We start from the raw sequence: 26070 nt of genomic DNA on the forward strand, positions 1-26070 counted from the left end.
TGCTTAGACTAGGACTACATTATTGTTTTATTTTAATTGCTTTTTTTATTAAAGATATTATTAAAATTAATAATATTGGATGTGAGTGAGACTTAATAAAAATATGAAAACCAAATTACTCACTCGAAGATGTCCCCAATTGTTAGTCTTTATTGAAATCAACTTTGTAAATTGTAATAGTGATGTATTTAGGATGACACTAAGCCAGCTAAGGTAAAATGGGTGACCTTCGGTTTGGTTGTCAGTACTTAGGAGCATCTCTGAAATTGTTCTAAACATTGCCCCGAAATTGCAATCTTCAATCACTGCTTGCAAATGCAAAAGAGGTTATCAATCTCTCCCTACCATTGTCAAAATGAGATAGCACAATTAAGATGATAGTATTAAACTTGGGTCCAATATCTATTTTGAATTGATATTCTGCTACAATTGCAGCAGAGTTTATATACATTTTATTACACACATATGCAATAAACAAAAGCAATGGAAGTGGCTTCCTTGCTGTCCACGATGCAGCAGTCAGAATACACATGCAGTGACCTTGCTGTCCATGATGCATGTGTCCTTGCTGTCCAGAACAATGATACATCTTCACATGCTAACCTAGCTGTCAAGGAATGTTTTATCCATTTTAACATTCCTTTTGTCCAGGCTGTACAGTTAGTGGAGCATTTTTAACACTTTAACACTTCCCTTCAAGTCGGAGCGTGAATGTCAATGACGCCCAACTTGCCTAGATGTGTTTGAAATAGGCGCACGAAGTGGCTTACTAAACAAGTCTGCGACTTGTTCTCTTGTTCTGACATAGGAAGTTTTAATTTCTCCCCTTTCAACCCTCTCACGAACAGTGTGGCAATCAATCTTAATATGCTTTGTGCGTTCGTGATACACAGGATTTGCAGCTATGTGTAAAGCTGCTTGGTTGTCACAAAATAACCTTGCCGGTTGGGAATGTTCAACATGTAAATCTTCCAATAAATATCGCAGCCAACTTAATTCACAAGTAGCTGCAGCCATAGATCGATACTCCGCTTCAGTAGAGGAATGAGCTATTGTAACTTGTTTCTTGCTTTTCCAGGACACCAGGGACTTTCCAAGGAAGATACAGTAACCAGTAACTGATCGACGGGTAATAAAGCAACGTGCCCAATCTGCATCACAGTAACCGATTAAATGAAATTCACTTTGGGAAGAAAACATTAAGCCTTGTCTAGGTGCTCTTTTGAGGTATCGAAGAAGTCGATACGCTGCATCCAGATGGTGTCGTTGTGGATCTTGCATGAACTGACTCAATGTGTTGACAGTGTATGCTATTTATGGTCTTGTGATGGTCAAATAAATTAATTTTCCAACCAAGCGCCTATACCTTGCAGGTTCATGTAGTGAAGTGCTACCTGTAAGGGTTAGGACCAAATCGGCCTCCATTGGGACTTTCATGGGTTTGGCTCCAAGAAGGCCAGCCTCCTCCAATATGTCCAATGTATATTTTCGTTAGCAGATTGTGACTCCAGATTTTGATCGTGCAACCTCAACTCCAAGGAAATATTTCAAAGGTCCAAAATCTTTAATTTGAAATTGGTTGCTGAGGAAGGCCTTTAGGTTCTTGATTTCTGCCTCATTGTTACCTATCATCAACATATAATAATACAATGGTGAGTGAAGTACCCTTGACTTGAGTGAACAGAGAATAATCTGTTGGAAATGTGCCCTAAAGCCAATCATGTGATGATACTTTACGGACATTTCACATGTTAAACTAATCTAGTTTAACATATAAAGGGCATACATTATTGTTTGAGCCGTCTCATATAAATGTTATATGCTTAAACAATAAAGTCCAAGGAATTTGTGATTGGGAGAATGTAATCTAATGAAGTTAGATTCTTGAGACCATTCTTTCGTAGACACATCCTAAACGTTCCTGATCATAGGATTGCCAATTGGGCATTGACAGTCCGTCAAGATCGGTACGTACTATGTCTTCTCTCAGGGAGAGTGATTAGTCTCTAGTCATTGGTGTGTGTGACATCAAGACAAGTACGGTAGGTGCTCAATAGAGAATGAGTTCACTGAACGCGATCAACGAAGAGTTCTCATATTCCATGTCACATGAGAACTCATGGTTGGGATAATGCAAAGTAGTCCTTTGACCTGAGGCATCATAGTTGTCTTGTGGTTAAGACCTTGATCTTTGATTATGTCAAAGTCATCCCACCAGGAGGGTGTCCACGGCATCGTTGGGGTCAAGCCGCTTAGCTATGGAGACAAGTGAATGCGCAACAAGGGATCTCTAACCTTCAAACCGTTTGAAGGAGAATACTCTCTGATATGATTTGAATCTCTGGCCAGAGTATGAATGAGATTTGGGAATGCGTTCCTAATCACATTCAAGGTAATCATATAAGCACAAGACACACATTGGATAGTAGACATGAGAAAATAAACTATCAAACCAAACAATGTGGTCAAGAGTATTAGATTAGAGAAGGACCGTATTGCATTTGTAATCCCAGACTGAATAGGTTCTCCACCTCTTCTGATTAGCTTGGGTAACCATGACATACGGCTAGGTGTCACTCATGGTTTGTGGAAGCCCTAAACGTGTGTAATCACTAAAGGGAGAATTGAAAATAGTTTCAATTCACAATCGATGTAAAATGGTTTTAATCGCCCACTGCCTCGCTAAAAGGAACCTAATGGATCGTACACCGTGTAAGGTAGAGATGGACGAAATAAATGAAATGAGTAAGATTAATTGAATGGTTTAATTATTTATGGCAAGGATTAATTAATATGTTAATTAATCAAACGAATAAGTTCGTTAAAGACCACGGGATAGTTTTGGACCTTAAGGCCCAATGGGCTTCGAACGTCAAGCCCATTAACTTAAGTTGTATGACAATTTAATGAATAAAGATTCATTAAAGCCCAAAAGCCCAAAAATCCCTAAATGGCCGGCCATAAGGAATGAATTAGGGTTTTGGTTATTTAGGTCACTTAAAGAAGTGACTATATAAATGACTTTATAACTAAATATTCATTAAGTGAAATAAGGGTTTATTTTTGGGGAAAATGGGTGAGAATTGTCTCTCCATTTTCTCTCTAAAGAGGCCAACACCTTGGAGGTGATTAGCTAGTCATCTAATCCTCCAAGGTCACTCATTCATCATCCAATCTCTCCTTGGTGTAGAGACTTAGAGGTTCTCAATTTTGGGAACTTGGAGAACCTATTCTTCCATCCAAATCCATGGATCTAAGAAGCAAGGAATGAAGGCCCTATCTCTTTGGGTGATTAGCCTTTGCTTATGCAAAGAGGAATCTACAAAGGTATTAATTTCAACTCACTTATTTTTGAGTTGATTATTGGTTCACCAATCTACTAGGCTTTGAATTTCATGGTCATGTTTTGTTTTTGAGTACATACAAGCATGATTCCGCCTTTTAATTGTTAATTGCATGCTATATGATGTTGCTCAAATGAACATGTTTTTCCAAAATAATTCCTTCAAGTGGTATCAGAGCCTAGGTCTAGTAGTTGGTGAATCCTTTTGTGTTTTGTAGTTCATAGTATGTGATCTAAAAGTTGTAATTGTTACAAGCTTTATTCTTGCTTCTTTGAAAGTAAATTTTGTTGGAAAATTTGCTATCTCAAATGTTGTAGATGTTGTTCATATGAGCATGAATATTGGAGCTAAAATTTGGTGCCATGCTTTTGGGAAAATTCGGCCAAAATCAAAGGGTGAATTTTTGGGTTCTTGTTTGACTTGTTAAAAGTGTTTTAATGTGTTCTTTGGAACCCCTAAGTACCCTAGTTTGGTTAGATGTTATTTCCCTTAAGTAAGAATGGTTTTGGAATGTTTTTGGGTGGAAAAAGTTCATGGAAAAATTTGGGTTTTTCATGGATGTTCTTCATTGTTCTTGATGTTCTTGCCAAGAACAAAAAGGTTTGGTGTATTGATTCAAAGTTTTGAATTATTTCATAAAGTATATGTGATATGTTTTTAAATGATTTATTATGTATTTAAAGTGTTAGATATTTGTATAAATGATGATTGAAATAATTGTGATTGAATTATTTCAAAACTTATCTTACATACACTTGCATGATTAATTTTGACAAAACTCACAAATCAACACACACACCACTCTTATCCTCTCCCTAAAACAGGCCACTCCCTCAAAGGGAGTACTTTTGGGGCTTTTATGCAATTACATAAAGTTTTGATACTTTTGTGTATTTGCACTTTGGCCCAAAAGTTTACGTTTTTACGTTTAGGTCCAAAAACGCTAAAGGACAAATTGTTTTGATCCTTTAATGATGTTTTTGCATTATTAAAAGTTTGGGTTCTAGTTGTATTTACATGAAGTTGTGACTTTTGTGTATTATACAAAGTGACCCCAAAAGTTTTTGTATTTGCAATATGGCCCAAAAGTTGAGGTTAATTGCAAGATGGCCCAAATAGGATGAGAACAAAATTGTTTTGTCTCTTTAAATGAGAATTGGATTTTCATTTTGTTTAGCTCCATTTAAATCAATTTTATGGATACAAAAACCAAATGAAAATGTTGCATTCAATTAATTAGTTAAAGTGTTAATTAATTAAAGGGTGATTATGAACCTAAGCCTAATATAATTGAGCTATGTGAAAGGCGTTTCAAATTTGTTTGAACCATGGGAATGTGTAGATTAAATTTTGGTTGTAATTTGATTTGATCAAATGTTGTAAAAGGGCTTAAGCTCTTCTTTACTTTAAAGTAATTTGTTATATGCAAATGTTGTAATGAGCATAAGCTCACCTTTACTTTGAAGTACTTCTTTCTTGCTTTATACGATATGCATGAAAATGAAGTAGTTGGGTCCAACGCCCATAAGACAACACGCCTTAATGTGATTAAACGCGTAACTAAAATCAATCTTCATTCCTAGACTGAGGTTCAACACAAGGCTCGTGTTGAATCTAAACAAAGGTTCATAATCATCCTTAGGCCCTAAGGCAACTATGTAGTCCATCAAATGAATGCAAAGTTTATGTTAGTAGTATCATATACTCTTGCTTTAAAAATCGTTTTAAAAGCATAGTGGGAGTATTATGTACAACTAAAACAATGAGATGGACCAATAGTTGTTATAGGACCAAAATAGTTTTAATAGAGATTAAAATGTATGTTTATATGTGATGAGACCTAAAACCCTCAACCAAACCAATATTAAGTTGATAAGCGAGAGATGTTTAGAATATCTCTTCGTGGCCTTCCACCGTGGTGGGATCCAATCGTTTATGACTTGTACACCGGCTTCACCCTATCATGGGGGAGTACACAGTGCATGCTTATACTCAGGAGGAATCCATATACATATGATGAGGTGAGTGTAGGCAACGAGGATAGCTATATATCGTATCATCGTGAGGCTATTCTTGAACCCCTTCACACACTAAGCATGGTGGGAAGAACTTAACTAAGTGCAATGGAACCAATATCATATCATTGTGAGGTTACATTCTCTAGAGGCCAAATAAGATGGGTACTTGCATGAGTTGCAAATGAGTAAGCGTACTCTCTCATTATTATTGTTGCTAGCCATATATCGTATCATCGTGAGGTGGGCTTGGTAATAGTGAGCCTCCCATAACCTACTAGGAGTTTCATCCAAAACTCTCGAATTCCTATGAGGGATATGGAATTTGCCAAAAATAGTGGGTGGTGCTATTTGATTTAAAGACCCAAATCAAATGGCTTAAAATCAATCAATTTATATTCGTTATGTATTTGATTACCAATATATTTGCAAACGCTATCCAACACTTGACAAAACCGAACGTTTAGTTTACGGACTTGGTACTACAAAACCATAGATTGTCTTTAATGGCTTGTAAAAGTACCAAAGTAGTCTCATCCTCACAATCTTACTATTGATAATGTATCATTAGAAGAATATGTTAGAAAAGGTCTATCATAAAGAGGACAACACTTTTAATGTCATAATTCTTCAATTACAAATTGTTGTATGAAGAAATAGGAGTTGCTTTGAACAACTCTTAGTCAATGCAAACCTTAGTGCTTGTTTCTTTGTTAAATGAACAAAGAACTTGAGAAGAAAGCACAAAGGCATGAACACTTAAATGTGCCATGATTCTTCATTTACAAATTGTTGTATGAAGAAATGAGAGTTGCCTTGTACAACTCTTGAAGGTTTGTAATTATGTTTAGAACATAATGGTTGGTTGACAAAAATAGTCCATTAACATGGACTTATGATGATTTTGAATCATTGAATGTTGAAGTGATAAACCACTTAAACGAGACGGAAACTAGGCAAGGACTTCACCTTTGTTTCCCTATCCTAATCGTTCACTAAGTTTATTGTAAACTATATAGTGAACAATAACCACATACTCTCCAAAATGTTTGATGTGTATAACACAATTGAAAAAGGTTTCAAGAGAGATAGTGGGAGTTTAGGGACAATGACTAATGTAGTCAAAGGTGAAAGTCAAATAAAGAAGATAAATAACTCCAAGGGAACAAACTTTCTTTATGAAAGGATGGATATTGGAAGGGGTATTTGCAAGAAATGTCTTGCAAGTGTCAAGGACACACCTTTCGAAGGTGTTGTAAATTGTTCTTGAATAGTTCAAAACAGTTGGTTCTTCTACTTGAATGCATGATTCTGTATTAGTGACTATGTTTTACAATCGTTGTAAAAGTGTGGCTAATAAGAAGTAGAAGATAAATGAGAGAAGAGAAAGTACTTCACATTCGAAACGTGAATCAAATGTAGATCTCTGCGAAAGCAGATGGTACTTACTTCCTCATATGAACTACCAAAGAAATTGGAAAAACATAGATTGTCTTTGTATTCCAATTTTAAGGAACTAAATTCAGTCACTATGTGAAATGGATAAATGTTTTGTTTGACAAAACAATGTTCTTTATTAATCAATGATTGGATTATGGTAATCTAATTAATTATCTCTATAGTAGAGATAATATGGTGGTGTTAACTGTTTAGAAAATAATGATGCTTAAAACCCAAAAGGTTGCAAGGTAGTGACTAATCCCAACTAAAGTTGTGATACCTCTAAAAACATAAGTTATGAGTTGGTGAAAGATGGATGCTTTGGATCGTTAGATCCGGATCCAATACCTTCTTGTTAAAATTGTATAGAGGCAAAATGTTTGAATCTTTATTCTTTTGGAAAGAAGAAAGAATCACAAAGTTGTTGAGGTTAATTCACTTAGATGTTAGTGGCACTTGTCCACAAACATAATACTACTCATGTTGGATAACATTCACCGAAGATCACTCTCGGTTGGACTATAGTTTATTTTGAATAAACACAAGTCCGAATACTTTGCAAAATGTTTCAAAGAATTCAAGTAATGTAAGTTGATGAGTAAGACATCTAAAGTATTTACCTCCTTAGATTTGATCCAAGGAAAGGTAACACTTTAGATAAGTTTCCTTGAAAGATATCAAGGAAAATAGCATCATAAGATAATGTATTTCTCCATTAGGAGAAGAACGAACTTGAATAAGATTTAGTTCGTTAGATGTTATCAATTACCCATATATAGGATATATACTTCTAAAAACAATATGATTGTCAATGAGAAGATCTTCCAATATTTTTCATGACTCCATAAGATGTAGTTGGAAAGAAAGACAAATCTTAAGCATGTTAAAGATTTGGGGTTGTGTGCTAACAAGCAATATTTGTTTGATAACAATCTTGTAGGATATCCTTAAAATAACTTTTGGATATCGCTTCTATAAACCAACTAACAAATGTTGTTTTGTTGGGTAGTTCATTGTAATTCTACAATGTGATTTGCCTAAAAGCAAATGAACGAGAGATAGAACTCGAAGAATGGGTTCTTTGAGAGACAAGAAAGTAATCAACAAATATAACAACCTAGTTCCTATACCACAAGCTCCAAGGTAGTCGATAAGGATTTATAAACCGTCTCAGTTGAATGGTTTTGAACTTTATGACTATGTCATAGAGTTGCACCTCTTAATTCGAAAGAAATAAGAATGAAAATCCTTATGACTACATTGAGTGCATATACGATATATACTCAAGGAAATGGTAAAGTACCATTTGACTCGAAATAATGAAACCTTCATAGCTAATTGGTAGCTTAAGGTGACTACAATCAAAGAGAATGGTTAACTTTAAAGGAACCATTTTTGACGTAGTCTTAGTTTCAATTAATTCGAAGATTGTTAGCTACAACTAAATGGTGATTCAATGTTTTGACATAATATGGGTTTCCGAAACCATTATTAAGATAGTCTTGATAATATATGTCTAAAACTATGAATCACAAGACATGAAAGTTGTAGAGATCCATCCATCATGGATCTTAGCAAGTTAGTGGGAGCTATTTGCATTTTATGAGAAAAATGATCAAATCGTTTGATTTCTCATAAAGATGTAAATGAATCTTTTGTTTACTAGTTTTACAAAAGATTAGTGGGAGTTAATCATGTTCCTAAAAATTTAAATATATATGATATATTAATTTTGGAAATGAAAAGAATACTTCTTCGTTAAAGTTATGACTTTAATACATTATATGAAGATAGAATGTATATGGGAGATATAGTCTATATACATGGGATGGAAATCTATAATGATATATTTCATGATATAATTGGATTATATCAATCCCTAATAATAGACAATGGATGCTAGGAAGTTTCTCATATGATGATAAACTTCAATTAGAAGGACGATTCTAGTGAGACTAGCAAGTTGCCCTTCTCAAAGGGAATGTACCCTTTGACTCCCAAAGAAATAATGCGTAAATAGAATCCTTTATGCGTACGCAGAAAGGTGATTTATGTATTTCATATTGTATGAAAAACATTGATATGAGTTGTACCTAGAACGGTACAAGACGATATCAGTGCAAGCCCAGGATCAGAACCATGGCAACTGTCAAGTTAGTCCTTAAGTATTTGAGAAATACTAAAGGATAAATTCCTCAAAGATCGAGGAAGAATCAAAGTAACGTAATGGAAGCGTAAATGTATTAGATTATGAATCTAATCCATCATTGGATGTTTCTTCATTATGAATGAAGAGATAAACAGATATCTCTTTATTATGACTAAAGAGATATTTGGATGGAAACATTAAAGTAATGACTTTAGTGTGTTCCATTATGAATGCAAGATATCTTGCCATATAGAAGTTTACAACAATGTTGTTTGGATGGGAAAGTTCATTTATGAACTCTCTATTCGGTTCCAACCAGAAAGTGTATGACACTAATGGGGCGATAGCTCAAGCCTGGGAATCAAGGTCTCATCAAGATCCGAACACAAATGAGAGACTGAACCACATGATTGAGAATTATGTATAATGGTGACGTCGTTATTCTCAAGGTTGCTTCTGTGGATAACACATATAGATATCCACTGCCTAGGCCTACTATTCAGCCATTTATGAAATGACTACAGAAGAGATATCATCATTGATGATCAAGCTGATTGGCTCTAGTGCAAGTGGGAGATTGTTGGAAATGTGCCCTAAAGCCAATCATGTGATGATACTTTACGGACATTTCACATGTTAAACTAATCTAGTTTAACATATAAAGGGCATACATTATTGTTTGAGCCGTCTCATATAAATGTTATATGCTTAAACAATAAAGTCCAAGGAATTTGTGATTGGGAGAATGTAATCTAATGAAGTTAGATTCTTGAGACCATTCTTTCGTAGACACATCCTAAACGTTCCTGATCATAGGATTGCCAATTGGGCATTGACAGTCCGTCAAGATCGGTACGTACTATGTCTTCTCTCAGGGAGAGTGATTAGTCTCTAGTCATTGGTGTGTGTGACATCAAGACAAGTACGGTAGGTGCTCAATAGAGAATGAGTTCACTGAACGCGATCAACGAAGAGTTCTCATATTCCATGTCACATGAGAACTCATGGTTGGGATAATGCAAAGTAGTCATTTGACCTGAGGCATCATAGTTGTCTTGTGGTTAAGACCTTGATCTTTGATTATGTCAAAGTCATCCCACCAGGAGGGTGTCCACGGCATCGTTGGGGTCAAGCCGCTTAGCTATGGAGACAAGTGAATGCGCAACAAGGGATCTCTAACCTTCAAACCGTTTGAAGGAGAATACTCTCTGATATGATTTGAATCTCTGGCCAGAGTATGAATGAGATTTGGGAATGCGTTCCTAATCACATTCAAGGTAATCATATAAGCACAAGACACACATTGGATAGTAGACATGAGAAAATAAACTATCAAACCAAACAATGTGGTCAAGAGTATTAGATTAGAGAAGGACCGTATTGCATTTGTAATCCCAGACTGAATAGGTTCTCCACCTCTTCTGATTAGCTTGGGTAACCATGACATACGGCTAGGTGTCACTCATGGTTTGTGGAAGCCCTAAACGTGTGTAATCACTAAAGGGAGAATTGAAAATAGTTTCAATTCACAATCGATGTAAAATGGTTTTAATCGCCCACTGCCTCGCTAAAAGGAACCTAATGGATCGTACACCGTGTAAGGTAGAGATGGACGAAATAAATGAAATGAGTAAGATTAATTGAATGGTTTAATTATTTATGGCAAGGATTAATTAATATGTTAATTAATCAAACGAATAAGTTCGTTAAAGACCACGGGATAGTTTTGGACCTTAAGGCCCAATGGGCTTCGAACGTCAAGCCCATTAACTTAAGTTGTATGACAATTTAATGAATAAAGATTCATTAAAGCCCAAAAGCCCAAAAATCCCTAAATGGCCGGCCATAAGGAATGAATTAGGGTTTTGGTTATTTAGGTCACTTAAAGAAGTGACTATATAAATGACTTTATAACTAAATATTCATTAAGTGAAATAAGGGTTTATTTTTGGGGAAAATGGGTGAGAATTGTCTCTCCATTTTCTCTCTAAAGAGGCCAACACCTTGGAGGTGATTAGCTAGTCATCTAATCCTCCAAGGTCACTCATTCATCATCCAATCTCTCCTTGGTGTAGAGACTTAGAGGTTCTCAATTTTGGGAACTTGGAGAACCTATTCTTCCATCCAAATCCATGGATCTAAGAAGCAAGGAATGAAGGCCCTATCTCTTTGGGTGATTAGCCTTTGCTTATGCAAAGAGGAATCTACAAAGGTATTAATTTCAACTCACTTATTTTTGAGTTGATTATTGGTTCACCAATCTACTAGGCTTTGAATTTCATGGTCATGTTTTGTTTTTGAGTACATACAAGCATGATTCCGCCTTTTAATTGTTAATTGCATGCTATATGATGTTGCTCAAATGAACATGTTTTTCCAAAATAATTCCTTCATAATCTGCCTTGGATTGGCAGAAACCGATGGTATATATTGCTTTTGAGAATGCTCGAAACCAACTTCTGGACGCCTGTTTAAGACCATAAAGAGATTTGTGGAGTCGACAAACGACATTCTCCCTCTGTCGACGACAACCTGGATGAGGCAACATGTAGACGGCCTCATGAAGTTCGCCATGAAGGAAGGTGTTTTGAACGTCCATTTGATGTAAAGGCCAATTGCGAACAGCAACCACAGTTAAGAGGCAACGCACAGTAATGAGTTTGGCTACCATCAGATTGGTACTTGAGTTTGTAAACCCATTTGCAGCCAATGGGTCGTTGTCCTGGTGGAAGGGGGACAAAACTCCAGGTTTGATTTTCCTTTAGAGCGGTGAGTTCAACCTTCATCGCTGCAACCCAATAAGGGTTTTGACAAGCCTGCTCATAGGTAGTAGGCTCTACCAAGTGTGAAATATGAGAAACACAACGTTGATGTCCAGGAGATAAGGAGGAATAGGAAACATACCGATGCAGTGGATATCGCATGCTGGACATGGATAAAGAGAGGCCCTCCGATGGCATGAGCAAGGTGGAATGATGAGCCACATAATCTTTGAAGTGAGCAGGTGGGTTGGTGGGACGAGTGGAGTGACGTAGTGGGAGTTGGTCGGGGGGTGTTGGTGCAGATGGTGGAGGAAGAGGGGAAGGTTGTTGCGGCAAGTGGTAAGTGGCAAGTTCTTGTGGTATGTCGGTGGTGGCAGGTGATACGGGAAGGTTTGAGTTGGGTGAAAAAGGCTCAAGGTTGGTCGGTAAAGACAGCTCAACTTCACTGCTAGGTACCATGGGATTTGGGATTAATGATGAGGTGGTGTCGTGTGTGGGATGGATAATGGGAGTAATATGTTTGTCGGTTTGGTCCATGGTGGGTGAGGATTTGTAAGGAAAAATGTGCTCATGGAAGACGACATCACGTGAGATAAAAAATCTACGTGTGGCTAGATCATATACCTTTTAACCCTTTTGGCCAATAGGATAACCAAGGAAAACACAACGACGAGCACGGATGTCAAACTTATTGGTGGGTGTGAGATCGGTGGCATAGCTTAGGCATCCATAAATTCGTAAGTGGGTGTAAGTTGGTGGTGTGTTATGCAAAAATTCATATGGAGATTTATGGGAAAGTAAGGGTGTAGGTAGACGATTGATTAGATAACAAGCGGTTTGAATACTTTCTCCCCAAAATTGTAAAGGTAAGTTGGCTTGAAACCTAAGAGCACGACCAACATTCAGAAGGTGCCTATGTTTACGTTCGACCACTCCGTTTTGTTGTGGTGTGTAAGTGCAAGAATGTTGGAATGAGGTGCCACATGATTCTAGGTAAGGACGTAGGGAAAGGAATTCACCACCATTATCTACACGAAAGGCTTTTATGGCATGTTGGAATTGTGTTTTGACCTAAGAGAAAAAGGATTTCAATATCGTTTGTGTGTCTGATTTGAAATTCATAAGGTGTGCCCAGGTGAAACGAGTGAAATCATCCATAATAGTAAGAAAATATCATGCTCCAGTGTGTGTTTGATCTTTGTGAGGTCCCCAAATGTCACAATGAATTAAGTCGAAAGGTGCAGAAGATTTGATTTCACTATTATGAAATGGTAGACGAGTTTGCTTGGCTAAAGGGCAAACTTCACAAATGTGTGTGGAATCAAACATTATTTCAACATTATTTTTGGCTAACGAAAGTGAAGGTGCGGATGATGGGTGTCCGAGTCGCCTATGCCAGAGGCTATTGGTATGATGAATGTGGTTGGCGAGATGGGGGTTTTGTCTTGGTGTAAGATAGTAAAGCCCATCAAAATGCTTGCCCAAGCCAATCACCCTTTTCGTGTCCATGTCCTGCACAACACAAAAATTGGAATAGAATGTCACTTTACAATGCAAAGCTCTTGTTAATTTACTAACAGATAATAAATTGACGCGGAACTTTGGTATGTGAAGAACTTTATCAAGAGAGAGATCATGTGACAATCTCATGGAACCAATATGTTTGATTTTTGCTTGCTCCCCATTTGGTAAGCCAACGTACTCATGATGAGCATCAATGATGTTGTGTGTTGATGGTGAATGCGATATATGGTCGGTTGCTCTGCTATCAACAATCTAATATATAGTCGAGTGTGGATCTGTTTGTGCTATGTTGCATTTAGGTGAGAAAATACCTGTTGCATTTGCAAGTGGTTGTCTATTACCATTGCGAAACATGGTAATGATCTGATTGTACTCCTCGGCAGTGAACATGGGACCGACAGATTTCGCCGAGTTGTTGGTGAATGCAGAGGTGATGATCTCGGCATTGTTGGCTGCTGTCCTTTTGTTCTTGGGTTTCATGTTCCTGCCATGCCATCTGTGTCCTACTGGGAACCCAATGATGTAGTAGCAGCGGTCCACTAAGTGTCCATCTCCATCACAATAAGTGCATTTAAGTGACTTACATGAAGATGTGTTGAAGTGCTTGTTGTTAGTCAATTGCGATGCTGAAGCTTGTTGAACCTGCATTGCATGGGAGTTTGTTCCCATATCGCGTCGATTGACCATAACTATTTGTCGTTCATGTTGGAGAATAAGACCATGAACTCGGCGTGTGTCAGGAAGTAGGTGAAGGAAGATTTGTGAAAAACATGTTCATTTAAGCAACATCTATAAGCATGCAATTAACAATTAAAGGCGGAATCATGCTTGCATGCACTTAAAAACAAAACATTAACCATGAAATTCAAACCTAGTAGATTGGTGAACCAAGACTCAACTCAAATCAAAGTGAGTTGAGAAATTATACCTTTGTAGATTCCTCTTTGCATAAGCAAAGGCTAATCACCCAAAGAGAGGGCATTCATTCCTTGCATCTTAGATCTATGGATTTGGATGGATGAAATGGTTCTCCAAGTTCCCAAAATTGAGAACCTCTCCACACCAAGGTAAGATTGATGAGGAAATGAGTGACGTTGGAGGAGAAAGATTACTAGCTAATCCCTCCAAGGGGGCCGACCTCTTTAGAGAGAAAGGGAGAGACATGTTCTCTCTAATTTTCTCCAAAAGAAACCCTTAATGAATTTTGGCTATAAAGTTCTTTATATACCTTAATTCATTGGAGTGGCAAACTTGTAAATAAGTCCAAAACCCACTCCTTTAACTAAATGGTCGGCCTTAAGGGTTTCATTGGGCTTTTAAGGCCTTTGTGAATTATTAGTCATTAAGTTGTCATACAACTTAAGTCAATAGGCTTGACGTTCGAAGCCCATTGGGCCTTGAGGCCCATAACTAAACCCGTGGTCTTTAACGAACTTATTCGTTTGATTAATTAACATATTAATTAATCATTGCCATAAATAATTAAACCATTTAATTATCCTTACTCATCTCTTTTGTTTCTTCAATCTCCACCTTACACGGTGTACGATCCATTAGGTTCCTTTTAGCGAGGCAGTGTGCGATTAAAACCATTTCAAATCGATTGTGAATTGAAACTTACTTTCAATTCTCCCTTTAGTGATTATACACGTTTAGGGCTTCCACAAACCATGAGTGACACCTAGCAGCATATCATGGTTACCCAAGCTAATCAGAAGAGGTGGAGAACCTATTCAGTTTAGGATTACAAATGCAATACGGTATTTCTCTAATACAATACTTTTGACCACATTGTTTGGTTTGATAGTTTATTCATGTCTACTATCCAATGTGATTCGTGTGCTTATATGATTACCTTGAATGTGATTTGGAACGACTTCCTAAATCTCATTCATACTCTGACCAGAGATTCTTAATCATATCATAGAGTATTCTCCCTCAAATAGTTTGAAGGTTAGAGATCCCTTGTTGCGCATTCACTTGCCTCCATGGCTAAGAGGCTTAACCCCAACTATGCCGTGGACACCCTCCTTTTGGAGTGACTTTTGACATAATCAAAGATCAAGGACTTAACCACAAGACAACTATGATGCCTCAGGTCAAAGGATTACTTTGCATTATCCCAACCATGAGTTCTCATGTGACATGAATATGAGAACTCTTCGTTGATCGTGTTCAGTGAACTCATTCTCTATTGAGCACCTACGTACTTGTCTTGATGTCACACACCCCAATGACTCGAGACTAGTCACTCTTCCTGAGAGAAGACACAGCACGTACTGATCTTAACGGACTGTCAATGCCCAATTGGCAATCCTATGATCAGGAACGTTTAGGATATGTATACTAAAGAATGGTCTCATGAATCTAACTTCTTTAGATTGCATTCTCCCAATCACATATTCCTTGGACTTATCGTTTAAGCATATAACATTTATATGAGACGACTTAAAACAATAATTTTTGCCCTTTATATTTAAACTACATTAGTTTAACTTGTGAAATGTCCGTAAAGTATCATCATATGATTGGTTTTAGGGCACATTTCCAACAATCTCCCACTTGCACTAGAGCCAATCAGCTTGGTCATCAGTGATGATACCTCTTCTGTAGTCATTTCATAAATGGCTGAATAGCAGGCCTAGACAATGGATATCTATATGTTATCCATAGAAGCAACCTTGAGAATAACGACGTCAACATTATACCTGATTCTTAATCATGTGGTTCAGTCTCTCATTTAAGTTCGGATCTTGATGAGACCTTGATTCCCTGGCTTGAGCTATCGCCCCATTAGTGTCGTAGTGTCGGTACACTAGAGACACTTTCTGGTTGGAACCGAATAGAGAGTTCATAAATGAACTTTCCCATCCAAACAACAATGTTGTAAGCTTCTATATGGCAATATATATTTTGCATTCATAATGGAACATACTAAAGTCATTACTTTTAATGTTTCCATCCAAATATCTCTTTAGTCATAATAAAGAGATATCTGATTATCTCTTCATTCATAATGAAGAAACATCCAATGATGGATTAGATTCATAATCTAATACATTTACGCTTCCTTTACGTTACTCTAATTCTTCTTCATTCTTTGAGGAATCTATCTTTTAGTATTTCTTAAATACTTAAGGACTCACTTGAAAGTTGCCATGGTTCTGATCCTGGGCTTGCACTGAAATCGTCTTGTACCGTTCTAGGTACAACTCATATCAATGTTTTTCATACAATATGAAATACATAAATCACCTTTATGCATATGCATAAAGGATTCTATTTACGCATTATTTCTTTGGGAGTCAAAGAGTACGTTCTCTTTGAGAAGAGCAACTTCTTAGTCTCACTAGAGTTGTCCTTCTAATTGAAGTTTATCATCATATGAGAAACTTCCTAGCATCTATTGTCTATTATTAGGGATTGATATAATCCAATTATATCCTAAAATCTATCAATATAGATTTCCATCCCATGTATATAGATTATGTCTCCCATATACATTCTATCTTCATATAATGTTTTAAAGTCATAACTGTAACGAAGAAGTATTCTTTTCATTTCCAAAATCAATATATCATATATTTGCATATATATATATATATATATATATATATTCAAATTTAGGAACATGATTAACTCCCACTAATCTTTTGTAAACCTAGTAAACAAAAGATTCATTTACATCTTTATGAGAAATCAAACGATTTGATCATTTTCTCATAAGATGCTCATAGCTCCCACTAGCTTGCTTAGATTCATGATGGATGGATCTCTACAACTTACATGTCTTGTGATTCATAGTTTTAGACATATATTATTAAGACTATCTTAATAATGGTTTCGGAAACCCATATTATGTCCAAACATTGAATCACCATTTAGTTGTAGCTAGCTATCTTCGAATTAATTGAAACCAAGACTACGTCAAAGATGGTTTCTTCAAAGTCAACCATTCTTTTGATTGTAGTTACCTTAAGCTACCAATTAGCTTATGAAGGTTTTATTATTTCGGGTCAAATGGTACTTTACCATTTCCTTGAGTATATATCATATATACACTCAATGTAGTCATAAGGATTTTCATTCTTATTTCTTTCGATTTAAGAGGTGTAACTCTATGACATAGTCATAAAGTTCAAACCATTCAACTGAGACGGTTTATAAATCATTCTCGACTACCTTGGAGCTTGTGGTATAAGAACTAGGTTGTTATATTTGTTGATTATTATCTTGTCTCTCAAAGAATCCATTCTTTGAGTTCTATCTCTCATTCATTTGCACTTAGGCAAATCATATTGTAAGATTACAATGAACTACCCAACAAAACAACATTTGTTAGTTGGTTTATAGAAGCGATATCCAAAAGTTAATTTAAGGATATCCCACAAGATTGTTATCAAACAAATATTGCTTATTAGCACATAACCCCAAATCTTAACATGATTAAGATTTGTCTTTCTTTCCAACTACATCCTATGGAGTCATGAAAATTTTGGAAGATCTTCTAATTGACAATCATATTGTCTTAGAAGTATCTATCCTATATATGGGTAATTGATAATATCCAATGAACTAAATCTTATTCAAGTTCGTTCTTCTCCTTATGGAGAAATCCATTATCATATGATGCTTCTTTCCTTGATATCTTTCAAGAAAACTATTCTAAAGTGTTACCATTCCTTGGATCAAATCTAAGGATGTAAATACTTTAGACGTCTTACTCATCAACTTACATTTCTTGAATTCTTTGAAACATTTTGCAAAGTATTCGGACTTGTGTTTATTCAAAATAAACTATAGTCCAACCGAGAGTGATCTTCGGTGAATGTCATACAACATGAGTAGTATTATGTTGTGGACAAGTGCCACTAACATCTAAGTGAATTAACCTCAACAACTTTGTGATTCTTTCTTCTTTCCAAAAGAATAAAGATTCTAACATTTCGCCTTTATACAATTTTAACAAGAACGTATTGGATCCAGATCTAACGATCCAGAGCATCCATCTATGACCAACTCGTAATTTATGTTTTTAGAGGTAGCACAACTCAGTTGGGATTAGTCACTATCTTGCAACCTTTTGGGTTTTAAGCATCCTTATATTCTAAACAGTTAACACTACCATATCATCTCTACTATAGAGACAATCAATTAGATTACTATAATCCAATCATTGATTTAATAAAGAACAATGTTTTGTCAAACAAAACATTCATCCATCTCTACTATAGTGACGGAATTAAGTTCCTTAAAATTGGAATGTAAAGACAATCTTTGGTTTTTCCAATTTCTTTGGTAGTTCATATGAGGAAGTAAGTACTATCTGCTTTCCCAGAGATCTTTATTTTATTCACGTTCCGAATGTGAAGCACCTTTTTCTTCTCTCATATATCTTCTACTTCTTATTATTCACACTTTTACAACGATTGTAAAACATAGTTACTAATACGGAATCAAGCATTCAAGTAGAAGAATCAACTGTTTTGAACTATTCAAGAACAATTTACAACACCTTCGAAAGGTGTGTTCTTGACACTTGCAAGACATTTCTTGCAAATACCCCTTCCAATGTCCATCATTTCATAAAGAAAGTTTGTTCCCTTGGATCTAATTTTATCTTCTTCATTTGACTTCTCCTTTGACTACAATAGTCATGGTCCCTAAACTCCCACTATCTCTCTTGAAACTTATTTCAATTGTGTTATACACATCAAACGATTTGGAGAGCGTGTGGTTATTGTTCACTATATAGTTTACAATAAACTTAGTGAACCATTTGGATAGGGACACAAAGGTGAAGTCCTTGCCTAGTTTCCGTTTCTAGAAGTGGTTTAACACTTCAACACTCAATGATTCAAAATCATCATAAGTCCATGTTGATGGACTATTTTTTGTCAACCAACCATTATGTTCTAAACATAATTACAAACTTTCAAGAGTTGTTCAAGACAACTCTCATTTCTTCATACAACAATTTGTAAGTGAAGAATCATGGCACATAAAGTGTCCATGCCCTTGTGCTTACTTCTAAAGTTCCTTGTTCATTTAACAAAGAAACAAGCACTAATATTTGCATTGACTAAGGGTTGTTCAAAACAACTCTTATTTCTTCATACAACGATTTGTAAGTGAAGAATTATGACATTAAAAGTGTTGTCCTCCTTATGATAGACTGATCTAACATATTCTTCCAATGGTACATTATCAATAGGAAGATTGTGAGGATGAGACTACTTAGGTACATATGCAATCCATTTAAGACAATCTTTGGGATTGTTGTACCAAGTCCGGAAACTAAAGCATTCGGCTTTTATTTGTCAAGTGTTGGATAGTGTTTGCAAATATATTGGTAAATTAATACATAACGAATATAGATTTATTGATTTTAAGCCATTTGATCCGGGTCTTTAAATCAAATAGCACCACCCACTATTTTTGGCAAATTCCATATCCCTCATCGGAATTCGAGAGTTTTGGAGGAAACTCTTAGTAGGGTATGGGAGACTTACTACTACCAAGCCCACCTCACAATGATATGATATTGGCTAGCATTAATAATAATGAGAGAGTACGCTTACTCATTTGCATCTCTTGCAAGTACCCATCTTATTTGGCCTCTAGAGAATGTAACCTCACAATGATATGATATTGGTTCCATTGCACTTAGTTAAGTCATTCCCACCATGCAAGTTCGGGTAGGGGTTCAAGAACAACCTCACAATGATATGATATTGATCATTCTCGTTGCGTACGTCTCACATCATCAAGTATGCATATAGACTCCTCCTGAGTATAAGCATGCACTTTGCACTCCCCCATGATAGGGTGAAGGCGGTGTACAAGTCATAAACGATTGGAGCCTACCACGGTGGAAGGCCACGAAAGAGTGTTCAAAGCACTCTCACGCTTCTCAACTTAATAATGGTTTGGTTGAGGGTTTTTAGGTCTCATCACATCTAAATATTCATTTTAATCTTTATTAAAACAATTTTGATCCTATTACAACTATTGGTCCATTTGATTGAATTTAGTTGTATATAATACTCCCACTATGCTTATAAAACGGTTTTTAAAGCAAGAGTATATGATACTACTAACATAAACTTTGCATTCATTTGATGGACTATATAGTTGCCTTAGGGCCTTAGGATGACTATGAACCTTTGTTTAGATTCAACACGAGCCTAGTGTTGAATCTCGGTCTAGGGATGGTGATTGATTTTAGTTACGCGTTTAATCACATTAAGGCGTGTTGTCTTAGGGGCGTTGGACCCAACTACTTCAATTTCATGCATATCAAATAAAGTAAGAAAGAAGTACTTCAAAGTAAAGATGAGCTTATGCTCTTTACAACATTTGAATAAAACAAATTACTTTAAAGTAAAGAAGAGCTTATGCTCTTTTACAACATTTGATCAAATCAAATTACAACCAAAATCTAATCTACACATTCCCATGGTTCAAACAAATTTGAAACGGCCTTTCACATAGCTCAATTATATTAGGCTTAGGTTCATAATCACCCTTTCTTTAATCAATTAACGCTTTAACCAATTAAACTTGAATGCAACATTTTCATTTGGTTTTTGTATCCATAGAATTGATTTAAATGGAGCTAAATGAAATGAAAATCCAATTCTCATTTAAAGAGACAAAACCATTTTGTTCTCAACCTAATTTGGGCCAAAATGCAATAACCTCAACCTTTGGGCTATGTTGCAAAACTTAAACTTTTGAGCTCATTTTGTAAAAACACAAAAGTCCACTACTTCATGTAATCACAACTAGAACCCAAAAATTTCAACAAATTGAAAAACTTCATTAAAGGAACAAAACAATTTGTCCTTTAATGATTTTGGGCCTTTACGTAAATACGTAAACTTTTGGGTCAAAGTGAAAAAACACAAAAGTATCAAAACTTTATGTAATTGCATAAAAGCCCCAAAATTACCCTACTTGAGGGAGGGCCGGTTTTGGGAGAGGAGTCCACAAAAATTTTGAAATTTTTTTTCAAAGTCATAAAGCCTTGCAAGTGGTGCAAGATAAGTGTGACATTAATTCATGCAAGTGGTGCATGACATAAAGTCATGCAAGTGGTGCATGACATAAAGTCATGCAAGTGATGTGTGTGTAAGAGAAGTACTTCTTACACACCCATCACCATTTCTATCACCTTACACAATTTCTATCACATTAAAACATTTGATAAAGCACAAAACAAAGACTTTATGAAATAAATCAAAACTTTGAATCAAAACACCAAACTTTTTGTTCTTGGCTAAAATGTCAAAACAATGAAGAACATTCATGAAAAACCCATAAGAGCTCCATGAACATTTTTCATCCAAAGAAATCCCAAAACCACTCAAACTTAAGGGAAATAACATATAACCAAACTAGGGTACATAGGGGTTCCAAAAGTTATTTGAAAACACTTTTAACAAGTCAAACAAGAACCCAAAAAATCACCCTTTGGATTTGGCCGAAAATCCCCAAAAACATGGCACCAAATTTTAGCTCCAATATTCATGCTCATATGAACTACATCTACAACATTTGAGATGGCAAATTTTCCAACAAAATTTACATTCAAAGAAGCAAGAATAAGGCTTGTAACATATTACAACATTTAAATCAAAGACTATGAACTACAAAACCCAAAAGGATTCACCAACTACTAAACCTGGCTCTGATACCACTTGAAGGAAGATTTGTGAAAAACATGTTCATTTAAGCAACATCTATAAGCATGCAATTAACAATTAAAGGCGGAATCATGCTTGCATGCACTTAAAAACAAAACATTAACCATGAAATTCAAACCTAGTAGATTGGTGAACCAAGACTCAACTCAAATCAAAGTGAGTTGAGAAATTATACCTTTGTAGATTCCTCTTTGCATAAGCAAAGGCTAATCACCCAAAGAGAGGGCATTCATTCCTTGCATCTTAGATCTATGGATTTGGATGGATGAAATGGTTCTCCAAGTTCCCAAAATTGAGAACCTCTCCACACCAAGGTAAGATTGATGAGGAAATGAGTGACCTTGGAGGAGAAAGATTACTAGCTAATCCCTCCAAGAGGGCCGGCCTCTTTAGAGAGAAAGGGAGAGACATGTTCTCTCCAATTTTCTCCAAAAGAAACCCTTAATGAATTTGGGCTATAAAGTTCTTTATATACCTTAATTCCTTGGAGTGGCAAACTTGTAAATAAGTCCAAAATCCACTCCTTTAACTAAATGGCCGGCCTTAAGGGTTTCATTGGGCTTTTAAGGCCTTTGTGAATTATTAGTCATTAAGTTGTCATACAACTTAAGTCAATGGGCTTGACGTTCGAAGCCCATTGGGCCTTGAGGCCCATAACTAAACCTGTGGTCTTTAACGAACTTATTCGTTTGATTAATTAACATATTAATTAATCCTTGCCATAAATAATTAAACCATTTAATTATCCTTACTCATCTCTTTTGTTTCTTCAATCTCCACCTTACACGGTGTACGATCCATTAGGTTCCTTTTAGCGAGGCAGTGGGCGATTAAAACCATTTCAAATCGATTGTGAATTGAAACTTACTTTCAATTCTCCCTTTAGTGATTATACATGTTTAGGGCTTCCACAAACCATGAGTGACACCTAGCAGCATATCATGGTTACCCAAGCTAATCAGAAGAGGTGGAGAACCTATTCAGTTTAGGATTACAAATGCAATACGGTATTTCTCTAATACAATACTCTTGACCACATTATTTGGTTTGATAGTTTATTCATGTCTACTATCCAATGTGATTCGTGTGCTTATATGATTACCTTGAATGTGATTTGGAACGACTTCCTAAATCTTATTCATACTCTGGCCAGAGATTCTTAATCATATCATAGAGTATTCTCCCTCAAATAGTTTGAAGGTTAGAGATCCCTTGTTGCGCATTCACTTGCCTCCATGGCTAAGAGGCTTAACCCCAACTATGCCGTGGACACCCTCCTTTTGGAGTGACTTTTGACATAATCAAAGATCAAGGACTTAACCACAAGACAACTATGATGCCTCAGGTCAAAGGACTACTTTGCATTATCCCAACCATGAGTTCTCATGTGACATGAATATGAGAACTCTTCGTTGATCGTGTTCAGTCAACTCATTCTCTATTGAGCACCTACGTACTTGTCTTGATGTCACACACACCAATGACTCGAGACTAGTCACTCTCCCTGAGAGAAGACACATCACATATTGATCTTACGGACTGTTAATGCCCAATTGGCAATCCTATGATCAGGAACATTTAGGATATGTATACGAAAGAATGGTCTCATGAATCTAACTTCTTTAGATTGCATTCTCCCAATCACATATTCCATGGACTTATCGTTTAAGCATATAACATTTATATGAGACGGCTTAAAACAATAATTTTTGCCCTTTATATTTAAACTACATTAGTTTAACTTGTGAAATGTCCGTAAAGTATCATCATATGATTGGTTTTAGGGCACATTTCCAACAGTAGGCTCATTAACAGAACCGAGCCTCGTATAGTTGAGTAAGAGTCATTCAGTCCCATCAGAAATTGCATGACTTTTTCTTTCTCTTCCCGTTCAGTAAGCCCCTTCAAACCTGAACAAGTGCAAACAAGTGGATCATGGTAGGACATTAACTCGTCCCACAAGGCCTTCATTTTGGTGTAATAGGCAGAAACTGAAAGTTGCTCTTGACAATTTCTTGTCGAATTTGGTAGATCCTTGAGTCACTGCTTTGTGAGAACCTGTCCTTGAGATCGTTCCAAACTGCAACTGCAATTTCGGTGTGCATGATGCTGCTGGCTATGTCCGAGTGAACTGAGTTCACAATCCACAATGTGACCATGTCGTTGCATCTTTTCCAAGTTGTATACTTTGTGTCTAAGAATGGTGGAGCTTTGATGGTTCCATCAATGAACCCAATCTTGTTCTTTGCGCTGAGATCCATGCGCATGGTACGACTCCATTGCCTATAGTTGTTTCCGTCAAGTGTTTTAAAACCAGGATAAGCCCCGTATGATCTGAGTGGTGTATGGTGTATGGGTCTGAGAATTCCTTATCAGGTTTGGTATTTTGGGTTGAGTCTGTCATGGTGTTGACAATGGTGTTTATGGGAGATATGTAGTGGTTATGGAGGGAGGGGGCTACGGTGGTTATGGCAGCGGAAGAATGAAGGCAGAGCAGAGCAAGGATTAGAACCGCTTTGATACCATATTAAACTTGGGTCCAATATCTGTTTTGAATTGATATTCTACTACAATTGCAGCAGAGTTTATATACATTTTATTACACACATATGCAATAAACAAAAGCAATGGAAGTGGCTTCCTTGCTATCCACGATACAGTTGTCAGAATACACATGCAGTGACCTTGCTGTCCAGAACAATGATACATCTTCACATGCTAACCTAGCTGTCAAGGAATGTTTTATCCATGGTAACATTCCTTATGTCCAGGCTGTACAGTTAGTGGAGCATCTTTAACACTTTAACAGATAGAAGTGATCCAAAGTGATAAACTATAAGCTTCAATCAAATCAAATGGCAGCTGAAGAGTAAGAAATAAGCAAGAATAAAAATAATCAGCATCCTCATCTTATGAATATCAATGCACCAAGAAACAAAATACAAATCATTCAAAAATAAAAATAAACCTCAGGTTTATTGGTTTACATAAATGCAAGATGACATTTATGCAAACATGTGTGGATGACAAAGAACATTAGTTGTTATTATATTGTAGTTGAGAAAAGCTATCTTTCTTCTTGTAATTCATTTGTAAATTTATATGAAAACCTCAGGTTTATGCTTTAAACCATATAAACCTGTGTAGTTGACTGATTTTGTAATGTAAAAGATAGAAAATCAAGATGACATTTAGAAGTCAAGATAGGTGGGAAGGGGGTGCAAGATGAGTGGAAGTCACAAAGTAGATAGCTTTTCATATGACCTCAAGGTTGATATTTGATGGGAATGAAACATCTGAGAAAATATGAACTCAACAACCAAACCCAGTGTACTCATGTCAAATATTAACAACAAAGGAATTTGTGTATGTACGTCAAGACTCAAGAATCAAATAAAAAATATCACCCAAGATAAAAATCAATCATGGGTGCTTTCTGTATTAGGAAGCCCAGAACAATATATAAAAAAAAGGCTATAAAATGGTGATTTTTATGTAACCAAATCGGACAATTTTGGATAAGATTAAACCACAATAACAACAATAAGCAGGAACGAAGAAAAAATTGCAATCAACTTACAAAAACTTAGCAATTAGTTCATAGAAGGAACAATAGCAGATAAATTGGGTAGCAATCAATTCAAAAACTCACTCAATCACATAACATAAACGCACCTAATCATAGAACACAAACCCACAAAAACGCACCCAATTTTTGTGCTAGAAATTCAAAATTTCCAGAGATTTCAAGCACAAAACAACGAAATAGATCAAAACCCAATAATAATTACAATCAACAAAACAAAATTGAAGAAATTGATTGTCAGATTCAAAATTTACCTGACGAGAACAAGGATGAGCGAGCAGGAGGAAAAAGCAGGACGAGGATGAGGGAGTAGAACGAGCACAAACAGGATGAGCAAGCAACTGTCTCGTAGTCTCGTAGATGGTCTTAGCAATCCGGTGATATTGGAGGGTTCTCGCTAAGAACTTCTAAGGAAGGGATTAGTCGGAGCGAGTCCGACTTAATCCCATTAAACATAATCCTTCTGTCAAACAAACACAAGATTGCACTAACAATTAGTCCTATCTAGTCCAATGAGAGCTAGTGAGCCCAAACAAACACAC

General features: G+C 36.2%; 1 long non-coding RNA gene across 1 annotated transcript; it reads right to left on the bottom strand.

The window, feature by feature from the left end:
• Window positions 1-132: 132 nt before the first annotated feature.
• Window positions 133-26070, bottom strand: LOC126634368 (uncharacterized). The gene is made up of 2 exons (XR_007627312.1): window positions 25783-26070; window positions 133-305 (listed from the first exon to the last, which is right to left on the bottom strand). It is a non-coding gene; the product is annotated as an uncharacterized LOC126634368 (long non-coding RNA).

Source organism: Malus sylvestris, chromosome 2 (genome assembly GCF_916048215.2).
Source record: "Malus sylvestris chromosome 2, drMalSylv7.2, whole genome shotgun sequence".
NCBI lineage: Eukaryota > Viridiplantae > Streptophyta > Magnoliopsida > Rosales > Rosaceae > Malus > Malus sylvestris.